General features: G+C 38.9%; 1 protein-coding gene across 9 annotated transcripts in view; it reads right to left on the reverse strand.

The window, feature by feature from the left end:
- The window catches only part of GJC1 (gap junction protein gamma 1), a 30116-nt gene extending 14491 nt beyond the window's left edge, over positions 1 to 15625 (reverse strand). The window contains exons 1-2 of one of the 9 annotated variants that reach the window (XM_074319628.2): positions 15393 to 15625; positions 14355 to 14397 (exon numbers count right to left, since the gene is read on the reverse strand). The gene's annotated coding sequence lies outside the window, so the exon portion shown is untranslated. Of the gene's footprint in view, positions 1 to 2071; positions 2136 to 14354; positions 14463 to 14841; positions 15251 to 15392 lie in introns of those variants that run through there. The other 8 variants (XM_019752279.3, XM_019752274.3, XM_019752275.3 and 5 more) reach the window with 8 other exon arrangements.
- Positions 15626 to 16462: the final 837 nt, after the last annotated feature.

Consider the following 16462-nt stretch of genomic DNA (forward strand, 5'->3'; position numbering starts at 1 on the left):
ATATCTCAATAATAAAACAAACTACTTTAAGATATAATTCTGTTACATTGGCAAAAATCCAAAAATTGGGGAAGCTGTGGAGAAACAGACATTCTCATACATTGCTGATGGAGTGGTACAGTCTCTGGTGGCAATGTGGCAATACCTAACAAAACTACAAATGTCCTTTAACCCAGTCATCAAACTTTTGGGAATAATCACACGATGGCACTGTTTCTATAAACAACTCAAATGTCCACTTGTCAAGGGAATGGTTAAATGTACTATGGTCTATTTACACAACAGAATACCATGTGGTTGGAAAAAATGAGGAATGTTCTCTTTGTATTAAAAAGATATCCAAAGGGCCGGCCCGGTGGCTCAGGCGGTTACAGCTCCATGCTCCTAACTCCGAAGGCTGCCCGTTCGATTCCCACATGGGCCAGTGGGCTCTCAACCACAAGGTTGCCAGTTCAATTCCTCGAGTCCTGCAAGGGATGGTGGGCAGTGCCCGCTGCAACTAAGATTGAACACGGCACCTTGAGCTGAGCTACTGCTGAGCTCCCAAATGGCTCAGTTGGTTGGAGCGCGTCCTCTCAACCACAAGGTTGCCAGTTCGATTCGACTCCCGCATGGGATGGTGGGCTGTGCCCCCTGCAACTAGAAAAACGGCAACTGGACCTGGAGCTGAGCTGCGCCCTCCACAACTAAGATTAAAAGGACAACAACTTGACTTGGAAAAAAAGGCCTGGAAGTACACACTGTTCCCCAATAAAGCCCTGTTCCCCTTCCCCAATAAAAAAAAATCTTTAAAAAAAAAAAAAAAAAGATATCCAAGACATTTAATTAGTGAAAATAGCAGGGAATACAAGTGCATATAGTATGTGCCTTTTACAGAAGGAGAAAAAAAATCTATGTTTCTGTTCCTATCTGTATAAAGGCTACATTAAAAAAATAATGAAAGTGGGGGAGGAAACTCAGGAGGATGGGTAGGATCGAGATTTTGATCATATATCTTTTAATATTGTTTTGTTTTTTTGAACCAAATATACTGTCTTTTTAAAGGAAATACCCCTAAAGACATTCCATGCCCTACAGAATAGGCTGCTTGAGATTTGTAAAAAATTCTTTTGTAGACGTTTTGAAGTTAAAAATAACTTAAATATTTTTCAAAAATGAAACGTTTTATTAAAAATGTTAGTTTTACTTCAAATTTTAAACTATCATATTTACATCCATTTACACTACACATCTGCACATGTGCATTGGTTGTTTCCCACCGTTAAACCCACTTCCCCCGCACACGCTCTTACTTTGCTCTCCCTCCGGTAGGGAGGCCCTCCCTGCCCACCCACCTGCAATGACGTCCCTCCGTCACTCTCTACGACCCGCCCCTGCCCTTTTCCTTGAGCACTGAACATTACCTAACACATTTGTTAATGTGTTCATTATCTGTCACCCCAACAGAATTTAAGCAAGGCCTTTGTTCTTGTACCCCTGGCATTTAGAACAACTATTCACTGAGTGATTTCATAAATTTGAATCTCTGCTCATTGATTTTTCTTTTCCCCACTTTAAATTGTCTTTCCACTGCCTCCTGCCTGGAAAAATTTTCATCCTCTAAAATCTAGCTCAAAGGTCACCTCAAATTTCCTTGACCTCCTCAATTAAACTGCTCTCCAGAACAGTCCATAATTTTTGGATTCCACCAACATCAGGACTTCCTCTATCAAATCAAGGTTAGTGGTATGGCTGCTTCTGCTGGAATATTAGTTCTTTGAGGGGAAAGTCCATGTTTTTAAAAAAAAAAAAAATTCTGTGAGCCCCTAGCGCCCAGCATGCTGCCCAGGACACAAAAAGCACTCAGTAATGTTCCCTATATTAAACAGAAGAGTTGAATGAATTTGTAAGTAGAAAATACAAAATATGTTCACTAATAAAATCATACTTCAGGACAGAATACAATAAATAGCATGAAAGTACAAAACGTGAAAATACTCAGAAAAGGGAAAGAAACAAATTCCTAAGAATTAAAGAGTATAAGCTGTCAATTATATCTCCATAAAGCTGAGGGGGAAAAGTATACGCTTACTGCAGAAGACAAGTGGGTCTCTGAAGAATGGGTTATGGTTTCACCAGGCAGAGCTGGGGTGGAAAGGCAGATGGAGAAAATGGGGTGAGTGAAAAGTTGCACAAGGCTCTCAGACTGGAACATGATGGAGGACGTTTGGGAAGCAGCTGCAGAGAAGGCTGAACAGGAGAGTCAAAGACCAGTTTGCAGAGAGCCTTAGCACCCCATGGGACCTGAAATTAAAGCACGTGAAAGTAATGAGTAAGTGCTCCTCACATGTGGTCCACAGACCAGCTTCATCAGAATTATCCAGAGCGCATGTTGAAAATGCCGGTTACCAGGACCCACTTCCCCAACTCTCACTCCCAGGTCCACTGAATCAGAATGTAATCCATCTGTAGTTAGACACTTTACTTGTCTAAAATAGTTTGCTACAATACTTACAACTTTGCACATATCCCCAATTATAGATTTAGGGTAAATTTCTAAGAGAATTGCTGGGTCAACAGCTGTATGAATTGTGAAAAAATGTTTTGTGTGTGCTAAGAAATTTTGCCCATTACCCTCCCCAAAATTTTATAGCTGTTGATATGTATTACCAAATTACCCCTCCAACATACTGCGATTTATATTTCCACTACCAGAGTATGAGTGTGCTGATTTCCTCACTCCCTCACCAATGATTTTAATATATTTTTTAAGAAACAAGGTTGGGGCTAACCATACTTCAGGACAGAATACAATGAATGGTATGAAAGTACAAAATGTGAAAATACTCAGAGAAGGGAAAGAGACGAATCCTATGAATTAAAAAGTATAAGCTGTCAATTTAAACTATAAGACGTTTTAGACTATCGCTAATTATTAGGAAAACGCAAATAAAACCACACTTATTTAAGAGAGAGAGAGAGAGAGAAATAATAAATGTTGATAGAACTACAGAAAAATTGGAATCCGTGTGCATTGCTGGTGGGAATGTAAAATGGTACAGCCACTGTAGAAAAAGTATGGTTAAGATTTCCTCAAAATTTTAAATACAGAATTACCATAGGATCTAGCAATTCTACTTCCAAAAAAACGAAGCAGGGAGGCCAACACATATTTGTACACCATATTCATAGCAGTATTAGTCACAAGAGCCAAAGGGTGGAAGCAACCTAATGTCCACTGACAGACGAATAGATAAACAAAAACAGTGCACACATACAATGGAATATCATTCAGCCTTATAAGGAAGGAAATTCTGACACATGCTACAACATAGATGAACCTCGAAGACATGCTAAGTGAAAGACGTTAGTCACAAAAGGATAAGTATACTATTCTACTTATATGGGGCTGGAAGGAATGGGGAATTAATGTTTAATGGGTGCAGAGTTTCAGCTGGGAAGATAAAAAATTCTGGAGATGGATGATGGTAATGGTTGTACAACAATGTAAATGTACGTAATGCCACAGAACTAACTACATACTTAAAAATGATAAAAATGATAAATTTTATCTTATGTATATTTTATCGTAATAATAAGGTTTTAGACTAAAATTGATTCACGCAGTATTTACCTAACATCAGGAAGTTTGCAATCTAGTAGTTTATAGGAAATTCACAAATACTCCAAAAACTACAGTTGTATTCCAGAGGTATTTAATGTAGTTACAGATGCTATGCAACAGAAAACTAGAGGAAGTTAACTGAAATCATCTGTTCAAGTTTAAACATATTTTACAGTGTACTGACTCTACAGGGAAATGCTTTCCTTTCCAGTTTATCTGATTCATTTTTTCCATTACAATCCCTTTATTATAATCTTGGGCATAAAAATACCATTAATCCAAAAATATCACTTTCATATATATATATTTGGAAAAGTGTCTCTAAAAGACTCTTGTGAAAAAAGCTCCCAAGGGTTTCAGATCAACAACTGAAAACAAACTATAACTTGTCCCCTGTCAATTTTTAATGCTCACTAAACTATAATAATCAGGAAATTAAAAAATTTTAAGTAGGTAGTGCTATTCTTAATGTTTTGCAAATGCAAAAATCAAGTCCAAATGGGTCAGAGTCAAGTTTTAATTTCCTTCTAATTAAAAAAAAAGCAACAAATCTAAAACCTACAATAGGTAGACCAACCACATTTTAAAATCTTAATTTCTTTTCTAAGTAAACACAAAATCCAGGATAAACTAAAATTAATGTTCTAAGAAAGTGATTCCCAACTCTGAATTTTGTGAAACTGAGGCAGAGCAAGCACTGAACTAGGAGCCAAAAGATTCTAATGGATGCTTTGAGAACAAGTATTACCATTTTTCATTTGTGGAATAAGTGGAGAATATCAGATTAGATGATTTCTTAAGTCCCTTCTATTAACATTTGATGAAAAGCACTGTAGGAAACAAAAATTCATAAAACAACCAACAAATTAATGGCAGTGAAATGAAACAAGAGTAAGACATCAAATTTTCAAGAAGGCATTTCCCAAACAGTCATCCCAGAAAATCTGTGGTTAGACTAAGAAGTCTCAGCACTGACTCACTAAATATTAACTATCTGGGCATCCTAGATCATGAGCTGAGCAATCCACTAAGGATGGTGCTAGTGCCTCACTCCTGAATGAGACTGCTTTATGTGCAGAGACAAGAAATCAATTAAAGGGTTTACAATGACGTTTTGTTTAACTGGAACATTTTAAGTGGACGTTAATTCTGCATGAGCGATAATAGATGTTTAATAAGTAGCTAGTGACAATTTCTAAGCATTATGGCAGCTAACTAGCAAACAGTAATTTATGTATTACAAACATGAAAACAACTTGGTTTTCAAAAGAGCTCTTGGCTATGGACAATATTTGAGAAACACAAAGTATAATTTATTGTGAATCAAATTATAAAACCTAATGAAAAGAAAGTGTTTTGAAATCTTGGCTCTATTAACCAACAAAGAAACAGAATACACCACCGTGGGGTGAAGTGTCAATTTATGCTGGCAAACAGCCATTCTAATTTGAACACAAGAACCTTCAGGAACCAGCTGGAGAAGTACGGGGAACCTGGGATGATGCATTCATTCACAGTGCATCTTAAGTGGTGCTGTCTTCATGTAAAAAAGGGCAGTGCTGGCACACGTGTCCAAAACAGCTTAAGCTTAGGCCTAACCAACTGTCCGAACAACGGTCAGTCTAGGAAAACAACATAGCTAAGATAAAATGGATAATAAATACTAATTGCAAACATGACTAGGTTCACAATACAAAATTTGCAAAAAAACACTGATGGTGAGGATGGTATGGGACAATCTTTCTGGAAGGCATTATGATGATAGTTAGCAGGAACTGGAGAATGTTTATATCCTTTGATCAGTAATTCCACCATCTGGTAACTTATCTTAAATAAACGCCCAATAAAATAATTTTACATAACTTATGAGCTAACCTGTATGATGAAATATTGTACAACCATTATAAACCTTGTTTTAGAACAGAGATCACAAAATTCAAATGTGTACAATTATATAGAGACAAAAAGATTAGTGCTTGCCTAGGGATGGGGGGAACGGCGAGTAACTGCTAATAGGGATTAACTCTCTTTTGGGGGGAACAAACATATTCTAAAATTAGATTGTGGTGATAGCTACACAACCCTGTGGGTATACTAAAAACACTGAATTGGATACTTTAAACAGGTGAACTGTATGGTATGTGAATTCTATCTCAATAAAGCTGTTTAAGACATTTTTAAAATGTCTAAATACCAGTGAGGTGATATAGTAACTGAAACAGGAAAGTGAGGCCTGGAGAACACAAGCAGCAACGAAGGGGGGTGGGAGGGGCCCACTGCCTATTCGCTACAGCTGAGGGAGCTACCAGGTTGTCGTATCTTTCGAAGGAAGTCTTCAACCTGGATTTTTATGTGAAGTTGGATTTTTTGGTACTTTGATTGAAGTCTAAACTACCTACAGAAAGGTGCACAAATGTTAAGTGTACAGCTTAAAGAATTTTCACAAACTGAACACACCCATGTAGCCAGCACTGAAATCGAGAACAAAACATTACCGACCACCCAGAGCCACAATTATGCCCCTTCATACATGAAACCACCATCCTTACTCTAACAGCACAGATTAGTTTAGCCCAGGGCCAGCTTTGGCACTATTGACATTTTGGATAATTCTCTGTTGTAGAAGTGTCCTGTGCATTGTAGGATGTTTTGCAGCATCGCTGGCCTTTCAGTTGTGCCAAATAGCCCTTGGAGAACAGTGTCACACCACACTGATACCCACTGGTTTCACCTGTTCTTGAACTTTATATAAATGGAATCGTACAGAATGGACTCTCTTATATTGGAATCATAAAGAATATACTCTTTTGTGGCTGATTTATTTTGTTCAACATCTGTTGCATTTAGTTCTAATCTGTTCATTTTCTCCGCTTTATTATATTGCCATTCTGTGAATATATCACAGTTTATCCATTCACTGCTGATTGGTACTCGAGCAGTTTCCAGTTTGGGGCTGTTATGAATGAGCTACTATGAACATTCCACATACGTCTTCTGGTGAACGTATGTATGCATTTCTGCTGCACACCTAGAAGCAGAAATGCTAGTCATAGGCTTGTATATGTCAGCTTTAGTAGGTCAGTACTTTTCCAAAGGGGGTGCATCAAGTTACACTCCTACCTGTCTCCTTTTTTTTTCATATTGACAACTAACAGAAAAAATACTTAAATAATATTGAGATCTTACTGGCTGAAAAATGCCTGCCAACTTGTGGCCTGTTTTTAAAGATTAGTTCATTATGTGGGAAAATGCTCATATGTAACAAAGAGACAGAAACAAACAAACAAACAAAAAAGCCTAATAAAATAATACGTCTGAGTAGAAATATACCAACATTAACAATGGCTTATGGACAATTTGCTTTTCAGTATTTTCTACAATAAGCATGTAATAATGGAGTTGGCAAAGCTTTACTATGCAGCAAAAGCCCCGAGAGAAATTTAAAAGTAGGTCGGGGTACAAATTTCATTATATTTGCATACATTCATAAAGACCTAGTTAAGTAATGGATACATCACAAAAATGTTAACATCTCATAGAATCTCTAGTACAGTTATTACACCCTCTTGCATAAGGAGGTCCAAGACAGAACTTATATAAAATTATACTCCAGATTAAAATACAGGATGATGAGTCTAGAGGGTAATTCTTAATTTGTCAGGATGTATCAAAAGACAGTAGTGCTCTGACATGATGTCTTATACAGCAACTTATTAGTATCATAATGCTGCTCTTCTCAATTCTTGAGAGACTCATTATAAAATGGTCCAAAAGCAACACAGAAAATTAACATACCCAGTATTTCCTTGAAATACATAATTGTTGCCATTGCTACCTGCTGGTTATTGAGTGTCTGATATTGAGTATTTGGAAGGAGTGACCTTTATTTGATAAATTGATTATTAAAACAGCCACCAATAACTTACCATTGTCCATTACAAGTGAGTTCTATTAAGTGTTTACTTGACATGTGAAAATGTTACAAAACTCACACTTCCTGTCCTAATCACTCCACTTCATTTTCTACCTTTCACATCAAGGATTCTTCAGTTGGAATAAGAATATGCCCATAAGATTCACTACAAACCCAAAAGATGTAATCTCTCAAGATGAAATACTAAATGTTAATATATTGCCATAGATGAACTTTTTAAACCAAAATAATCTGTTACTTCAAGACTGGAATCTAAGAATCTAAGACTACTATTATGAGCACTGATCTCATTTCCATTTTTCTCTCTCAAGAAGCTACACGGATATGTATGTTAATTTCAAACCAATGAAGGTTAAAAAAAAACACGACAGTTTTCTGAGGCAAAATAAATGAAAAGCAGTAGGAAATAAAGCTTCTAACTATTAAGAGCATTCATTCTACCTGGGGTTCAAGATGCTACAGTTGCTTAAAATTTCTCATTGAACTAGTAACCAAAATTAACTGGTAATCAAAATAGAATATTTTGCAAGCTATGTATATAATTTTCCTCCTAGGACACACTTCAAATCATAAATATATTTTTCCATCCTCTTTTCTTTTCCAAGTTCAACTACAATAGGATATACAACTCAATTAAAAAACTGAGACTCTCCTCCAATTCCTAATAATTTTTCCAAACTCAAAAGAAAGCTTTCCTTCCCAAGTGAATCTGAATAGCACACGTCTGCTTGAACTGCTCCACCTGTAATAAACACAAAGCTCTCATCACGAGCATCTATGACTGAATTGGAATGTGAGGTCAAAGCAAGCTACGTGATTTAGACACACAAACAACAAACTCCCTGTCAGAAAGTACGACATTGCCTCTCTCACTAAAGCATTTTCTGCACAAATTTAGATAGGCTTGTCAATCAGGTCTTTTAAAAATAGATCCCAAGAACTAACAATTCAGACATTATAAGCTTAAAAATCATTATCTTAAGGAAAAAACCAAACACCTTTATCATCCAAATCTTCCACAAGCAGTTTCATAGGTTAATACACTATTAATTGTAAAAGAAACATTAGAGATTGACTAGGCTAGTAATCCCCAACTTTTAGAGTCTGGGGACCTTTATGTAAATTGCAAAAGATTTCTCTGGAGCCTTATATAACAGTGGTTACATGTTTATTATGTCTTTGGAGAAAACACATAAAAATAAAACTGCCATACACTGGTGAAGTCTTAAAATAAATCTGTAGCTTATCATACCATAACCTACATTTACATTTGAAAAGATCACACATATTAGTAAGACATTGCTTACACAATTCACCAATAAACCGTGCTCAGATTCTAAGCTTATCTTTCAACTATTCTGCAGTGGTCCATTGTTTGACACCACAGTGTAAGACTAAGATCCTTGTTTCCTGAAGGGGATGTCAAAGACCATGATGACTGCGTAAGATCACACAACTAATTAGCTGTAAAGCCTAAATACAACTCGGGATCTAACGATGTTTTTGCTATACTATGTGGGTTTAGTGTTTAATTTTAAGACCATAGAGAAAGTCTCTAAAAAAGTTGATACAAGCTAATGTAACTGTAATTGAAGAAAAGTTGTCATTTAAAATAGCAACAAATAGGGTGGTCTGATGGCACAGTTGGTTAGAGCTCAAACAGCGCAAACTCTCAACAGCAAGGTTGCTGGTTCAATTCCCTTCCAGAGGGGTGGCCGGATGGCTCAGTTGGTTAGAGTGTGAGCTCTCGACAAGGTTGCTGGTTCAATTCCTGCATGGGGTGGTGGGCTGCAACCCTTGCAACCAAAGATTGAAAATAGTGACTGGACTTGTTATACTAACTGGACTTAAAGCATGCCACGCTCTTGGGTACAAAAAGGCACCATATGTTAGTTATCCCTAATTTAATCTAAAATGTAAAGTCATCTTGAATTCTAAAAATGCCAATAGGATTTCTTTGGAAGCAAATAAACTGATTCTAAATTTAAAGTGAAAAAAATAGTCAGAATGGTTGGAAAATTTCTGAAAGAGTAGAGGGCATACGAGCTCCTCTAGATATCTATCATAAAGCTATACTAATTTTAAAAGGTGGAACTGGCAAAAAGATTAACAATCAATGAAATGGAACAGAATACTGAAGAGCCAAATACATCTGGGAATTTAATGTATGATAAAGGTAACATTGCAAACCTATAGAAAAAAGATGTAATATTCAATAAATGATACTGAACTACTCTGGGTAACCATCCGGAAAAAATTAAAGTCGGATCTTTAAATTCCAGATGGAGCAAAGATTTAAAATTAAAAACAAAACCATAAAAGTTAGAAGAAAACATGGACGTTTTTCTATATAGCAAACAATTTCTGGAAAGCAAAAGAAAAAAAAACTACGCAACTTAAAAGATATTAAATGCTTAAAATTTGCAATTCTTAGAATAAAAGACCAAATTCTCTAAAACATAAAGAACTCCAACAGATTAATAACAAAAAGACCACTCAATAGAAAAATATGCAATGGTTGTGAAGAGACAGTTCTCAGAAAAATAAATCAAAATGGCTTTTCAAAAATAAAATACGAAAAGACATTTAGTATCACTTGTAATTAAAGATTTGCAAATTAAAACTACACCAATACTTTTCATTTATCAAATTTGAAAAGATTAAAATATTGCTAACAGATCACTGACAATGAAGGCGTACAGAAAAGAGGCATTCTTTGTGCTTTACTGGAAGTAGTGGGGCAAACTGGTATAGCTTCTCTAAGAGACAACATGGAAATATCAATCTAAATTGAAAATGCACATATCTTTTGACCTAGCAATTTCAATTCTCACGTATGCTCACAGACATAGAAAATAATGTACAAGAATATTCACTGCAGCACTGTTGATAATGGGCTGAAAACAATTTAAAAGTCTACCAGTAAGGGACTAGTTACACAAATTTTAGCACATCTAGCAGTAAAAAAGAAGGAGACAGCTCTATCTGCACTGATATGAAACAAACCAAGATGTATTAGTGAAAAACACAAATTACAGAACAGTGTGTTTAGCACTCTACCATTTACGTGTGTGTGTGTGTGAAATATTAAATGTATGGATAGCTCTAGAAGAATTCACAAAAAAAGGTAAATAGTAATTGCTTTGGCAGAAAAGAAATGAGTGGACTGAGTGAAAAGAGAATAGAGGAAGACTTACTTTTCACTAGGTATCCTTTTAGACCTTTAGAATTTTGTACTAGGTAATACATTACCTACACCAAAAAACAATTTTAAAGCAGTCAATGAAGTGAAATACTCAAAAACAAAACCGTCAACGTCAGCCTTAATATATAACTGTATACTATGTCCAGGTTTCTTGGGACATTAATTATACTGACACTTGACCCAACAAATGGAAGAAATTAAAACCGGAACTTAAAATATATCAAAGAAAAAACCTAATCTTCAATTTCTTTATTCCATCTGATAGCCAGCCTGCCCAAGCCTAGCTGTGATTGATTACCAAGTCCCCACCGTGTACACCACACCACCGATGATCACTGTATTTTTATCTCTATTAAAACTGCTGAAGATTGATCAGGCCATGACTATTAATACATTTGTATCAATAAGCATTTACTAAGGACCTAACTCTGTACTGGCATCTAAGACTAACAATGAACAAAACCATAAACGGAGGCTTCCTGTTAGAAGAACAAAAGCTTTGTCAGAAGTTAAGTTACTTCAGTATAATCAGCAACTACAAATAAAAAAGAAGTTTTAGTATACACTCATACAATTGTTGAATATATAAATGAACTGTGGCCTAAGTGCTGGGTACCAAGACAGACATTGATCTGGTAAAGACGCCTACAATGGAGGTGGCAGGGAGCATGCAATCAAGTAGGGAAACACAGAAGACTTCAACTGTACTGGTAATGTTTTATTTCTTAAGCTGCAAGGTGGGTGTGCAAATATTTACCGTAGTATTACTTTTTTCTGTCTTAAATATATCTTTCTTTTTATAAATTTTTTTTACAAAAGTGATTTAGAATGGACTATAGTAGACTTAGGAAAATGTGGCCTAGATTAGGATGGGGCAAGAGTCTGGCCTCAGTAAATTGCTGATAGAGCCACTTACTAAAACAGGGTACATTGTAAAAGGTCTAGGTTTAGAGCCAAGATCAAGGGCTCAGTCTGGGCAGCTCAATTTAAAGTACCTCGAACATCTACGTGGAGCTGTTGAACAGTGAGCTGGAATCAGAAAAAGGGCCCGAACTACAGATTAAAACTTGGGAGTATTCAAAACATGTATGATAACTGAAGCCACAAAATAGATCAAACTAGAGTGGGAATGAAGAAAGACTAAGAACCAAGACTTGAGAAAGACCATCAGTTAAAGATCTGGTAGAAGAGAGGGATGGGGCAGCCTGAAGGAGCAGCCAGAGAGCAAGGAGGGACAATCAGAACCGAAGAGAAGAGAGTATGTCAGGAAGGAAATTTGTGAATCCAAATAAACACCTACTCTGAATGGGCAATTAGGAAAACAAGATCCAAGAATGAGTCAAAGGGAATTCCCTAAAAATAGAGTCCAGATCCACTTAACTCTGAACATTTCCCAAAAGGAATGTTATAAACTCAGTCAAAACTGTAAAGTAACAACAAATTCCGTCAAAACTGATACAGCCTACAAAGGCGTAGATAAAAATAATCTTTGTAACTATTTGAGACTTGAACACAGTTTAGAGATTAGAGGATAAGAATAGGGGTGTGTGAAGTTTATTCATTTCTATAGAGACAAACATCAAAACTTATTCTGCAATCCTACACATTTGTTTCAAAGATTTTTAGATAATTTCCAGATTGCTAAACCTTTTTGGCATGTTAAACTATAAACATTTTCAGAGTAAAAACCACGTATTCATTTTTGAATCATCAGCCATCTATCTAGTTCAGATGTAATGTAAGTGCTTGACTGAAAAAGGGGGGAAAAAGGTTCACTGAATGAATGTGTAGGCACCAGAACACTTTTGTCTAAATTGTGCTGGTGCTACAACAATATAGCCTCAAAGAACAAGGTTTACCTGAGGGTTCTACTCATTCCAGACTACTTCACTTCTTTAGAAATAGAATATTATCTACAGAGATCTCATCTTTGCCTTAGGAAAAAAAACCTTGGGGCAACACATTCCACAGGTCTGAATGATAAACCCAAGTGCTGTCAGCCACTGCAGTGTTTGCAAAACTCAAGGATGTATACTCAGGAAGTCAGCCAGTATTGACTGGTCATTCATTGACTCTTGGAGAGTTGTAGAAAATACCAAAGCTCAGATTGAACAGAGTAACAGAATAGGTCTTTACTCCCACACAACTAAGCTCATCAGTTATAGCAGTATGCTTGAAAAACAATTGTTGGCACTTAGCTGATATTAACAGTTAAGAATTGTTTTCTACGTCTAAGTTTCAGGTTAATGATATCAGCTAAAATTGACCTTCTCATACATATTTTCAAAGGAAGTCTACAAAAGCAAAAAAGGAATCCCATCCTTTCTTTGCCTAAATTATCATCACATATTTTGGATAGGAACCACACGTTTCTTTGTTACCTGAAAAGCACAAGCTCAAAAATACGTAATTATAGTCCCAGTTTCACTTAACTATCCAGATTATTACAAATAACAAAAGGAACACCTCATTTATTTTGAAATGTGAACAAACTTCAAATGAAAAAACAGCTTTTTGGAACTTACCACTGTGCACTTGATTTAGGCATGGAACAAACTACATATTTATTAAGAGAATGATGCCCTGGATTTTAATTATATATTTTTGTATTCTGGGAGCCCAATTACTGAATTGATAGGTGAGCCTGGAGATGGGTGAGCAATTAGGAGAGTGGGCAAATCAGAGACAGACCCTGCATCCCTTCCCTTTGGCTGAGTTATACAATCATGAAATAAGCATAAAAAATAATTATTAAGGGATAACAGCATTTATAAGTAAGACTGTTCTGTTCAAAATATGTTACCCTCTTAAATCCTTTGGATTTAAGGCTAAAATTCAATTCTGCCTTCATGAACTGAATAGAAAGGAGTCCTTTGCTCCTTTTAAAGAAAACTGTGTGGCTACCTAGCACAAGTAGAAAACCAATTCTAAAGTCACACAACCTAAAAAGAAGCTTAAAAGCATTGACTTTTGGAAAGGATGTTTGAAATGCTTTGGAAAAGTGCACAGAAGTGTAAGACATTAAATAATATTAAACCATTACAAATGAGAACAATTAATAAAAGGAGAACTTTCATGTAACTTGGATGTATTCTCTTCAAAATGTCCTTTACCTACAATACTCTGCTCACAAAGATCTGGAGAACACTGAGAGATTTGTTTACCAGAGCTTTTTACCTTTTACCCAGAAGTTATTTTACGTTTCTTTGATTCTACCATTACATAGCACTTAAATCCAAAGCAACTGCAACATACAACTCTATGCTAAATTCCAAAAAACAAAACCAACCCCCCCCAGTAAACATAATCACAATTCACAATATTTTTAGTCAGAAGCTCTGTAATTAAGTTTATTTTTCTGCATTTTTATTCTGAATAGTAATACCTAAAACTTCTTTAGGGGGTAAAGGATTTGATCCTAAGATTACATTATCAATCCCTTTTTATGCATAGAAAGTACTTAAAATGTGCTGTTCTCTGTTCATCAGGGAATTAAAATCCCTTTCATTAGTAGTTTGATTTTTATAGTGCTTTCACATATTTTCATTTAAACGTATACACAACACGAATGTATGACAATTTTAAATTTAAGAATACAAGATAACGCTTACCTAGAACTCATTCCAACTTGATTTACTCGATTCCAACTTGAGGCTAAGAAAATAAAGCGTGAGCACAAAGAATCTGTACCACTGCTACTTCTTAATGAACAAAAATTCCTGCAAATGATAAAACCGATCTCGCCCATTTCGCAAAGAAAAAGAAATCCCAATCTAAGACACAACCGCGAAAAAATAATTCTAAACCACACATTCCCCTAAATCTTTACAACTCAAAGCACCAAACGCTGCGGCCAACCACAAAACTGCCCACAATCACAGCGTTAGCGCCTTCCCTTAGTTTTGAATCTGGAAACGGAAGGAAACACACACACACACAAGACACACAACCGTCGTCCAAAGTTTCACGAAGTGAGAAGAAATCACACACACACACATACACAGTCGTCCAAAGTTTCACGAAGTGAGAAAAATCATCTTAAGTTAAGAAAACGCGTTAATCAAGAGGCGACTATCCCTCTCCCCGCCCCAGCTTCACCCCTTCCAGTCTCCGCACTGAATCTTCTCTAAAACATTCGCGGGAGGCAGGAGTCCTGGCGCCCAGATGTTAGAGGGAAGAGTCCAACGAACCGGCGCCGTGGGGAGCGATGTCAGGGGCCGGGCGTCGGAGACAAAGACCAGCCCGCGGAGCGCCCGGCGCGGCCCTGCGCCCCTTAACCGCCCGGTGGAGTTGCTATCACCGCCGAAGCGCCGCCGAAGTGCGCGCCCAGGGTCCCCCGGGCTCCCCGCCAGCCGCCGCGGCCCGGGCCCACCTCCGAGCCGTTTCCCTCCCAATTAGGGAACCGCGCGATTGGGGACAAAGCGGGAGGGTGCGCCGGGGGCGGCGGCGGGACGCGGGAGGCGACGCCCCTCGGGGCTCGGCGGGAACCTCTTGGCGGCGCCTTGTCCCTCCTTCCAACCCCCTCTACCCTGGACCCCGTCCTCCCCCGCCCCTCTCCGCCTCCCCACAAGTTCTCTCGCCCCCCCACCCCACGCCGGGCCCCGCCCCTAGCTCGCTTCTCTCCAGCCGGCCCTGCGGCCGTCCCTCACCGGGCGGCGGGGTCCCCCGGAGCCGCCCTCTCCGCCGGGCCTCGGCCCGTCCCGCGGGCCGCCGCCTCATGTGCCCCGCGTCGCCATCGCCTTCGCCGCCACCCTCGCCTCTCCTCCTCCTCCTCTTTCGCCGCCGCTGCCGCCGCTGCCTTCGCCAGTCTACAGCCGAGGCCGAAGCGGATCCCGCCGCCGCCCGGACCCGCGGGGAGGCGCCTGCGCACTACGCGCCGCGATGGGGGCGGGGGCGTCCCACCGCGGCCTGGGAGCGGGGGGCGCGCGGCACGTGGCACTCGGGTGGGAGGGGGCGTCCCGGAACGCGCGGGCGGCGGCGTGAGCCTCTAACTTGGTGCGGTCCGGGCTACGCGCGCGCCAGGGCGGTCCCGGACGCAGCGGAGGCGCGGCGTGTGTAGGACTCACCCGCGCGGAGTCTGGACCCACTGTGGGCGCAGACTTATGTGGGACAATTCATTCCTCCAGCTTGATTCCCGGGACCGGGGTGCCCCGCCGGCTGGGCCTCACTTGGAGTGAGCGACTAACGGCACCGTGAGGACACGCCCTTACCTGGGTATCCTGAGTGGGTCCAACCAGCCCCAGAGTTTTCCTCTGTGCGCTCCGTCAAAGCTTTGGTCAGGTGTTATACAGGATGCTGATGCCCCTTTCGAGGTTCTGCTCTACAATTACTCGAGGCGCCTACAAGCCTTCGGTGGGCCAGCTAGCCTGGTTCCTTTATGTCGTGACTTTCAGTACCGTTTCTAGATACATTTGAAGTCCTGGACTTCTCGGATTAGCGAGACCCTACTAATAATCCATTTCCTCTTAACCCCTTGCACCCCAGGAGTCTAAAGACTTCCTAAAAATTTGTAGGCATAGGAATCTCGTCTTAAACTGCCTGGTAAGAATCTGAAAACTCCTCAAATACTTGGAGTAAGTGCCCAACAACGGAAGACAATTAAGGAGGTGCGAAAAGCACTTAACTTTGTATAGTGTTTGACAACTCCCGTACTCCTGAATTATCTCATTTGACCATCACTATACAAAAGGATAGGCTTTTATTTTACCCTTTGACCTGA

This window comes from Rhinolophus sinicus, chromosome 12, assembly GCF_057876585.1.
Source record: "Rhinolophus sinicus isolate RSI-liver-muscle chromosome 12, RSI-T2T, whole genome shotgun sequence".
Lineage (NCBI taxonomy): Eukaryota > Metazoa > Chordata > Mammalia > Chiroptera > Rhinolophidae > Rhinolophus > Rhinolophus sinicus.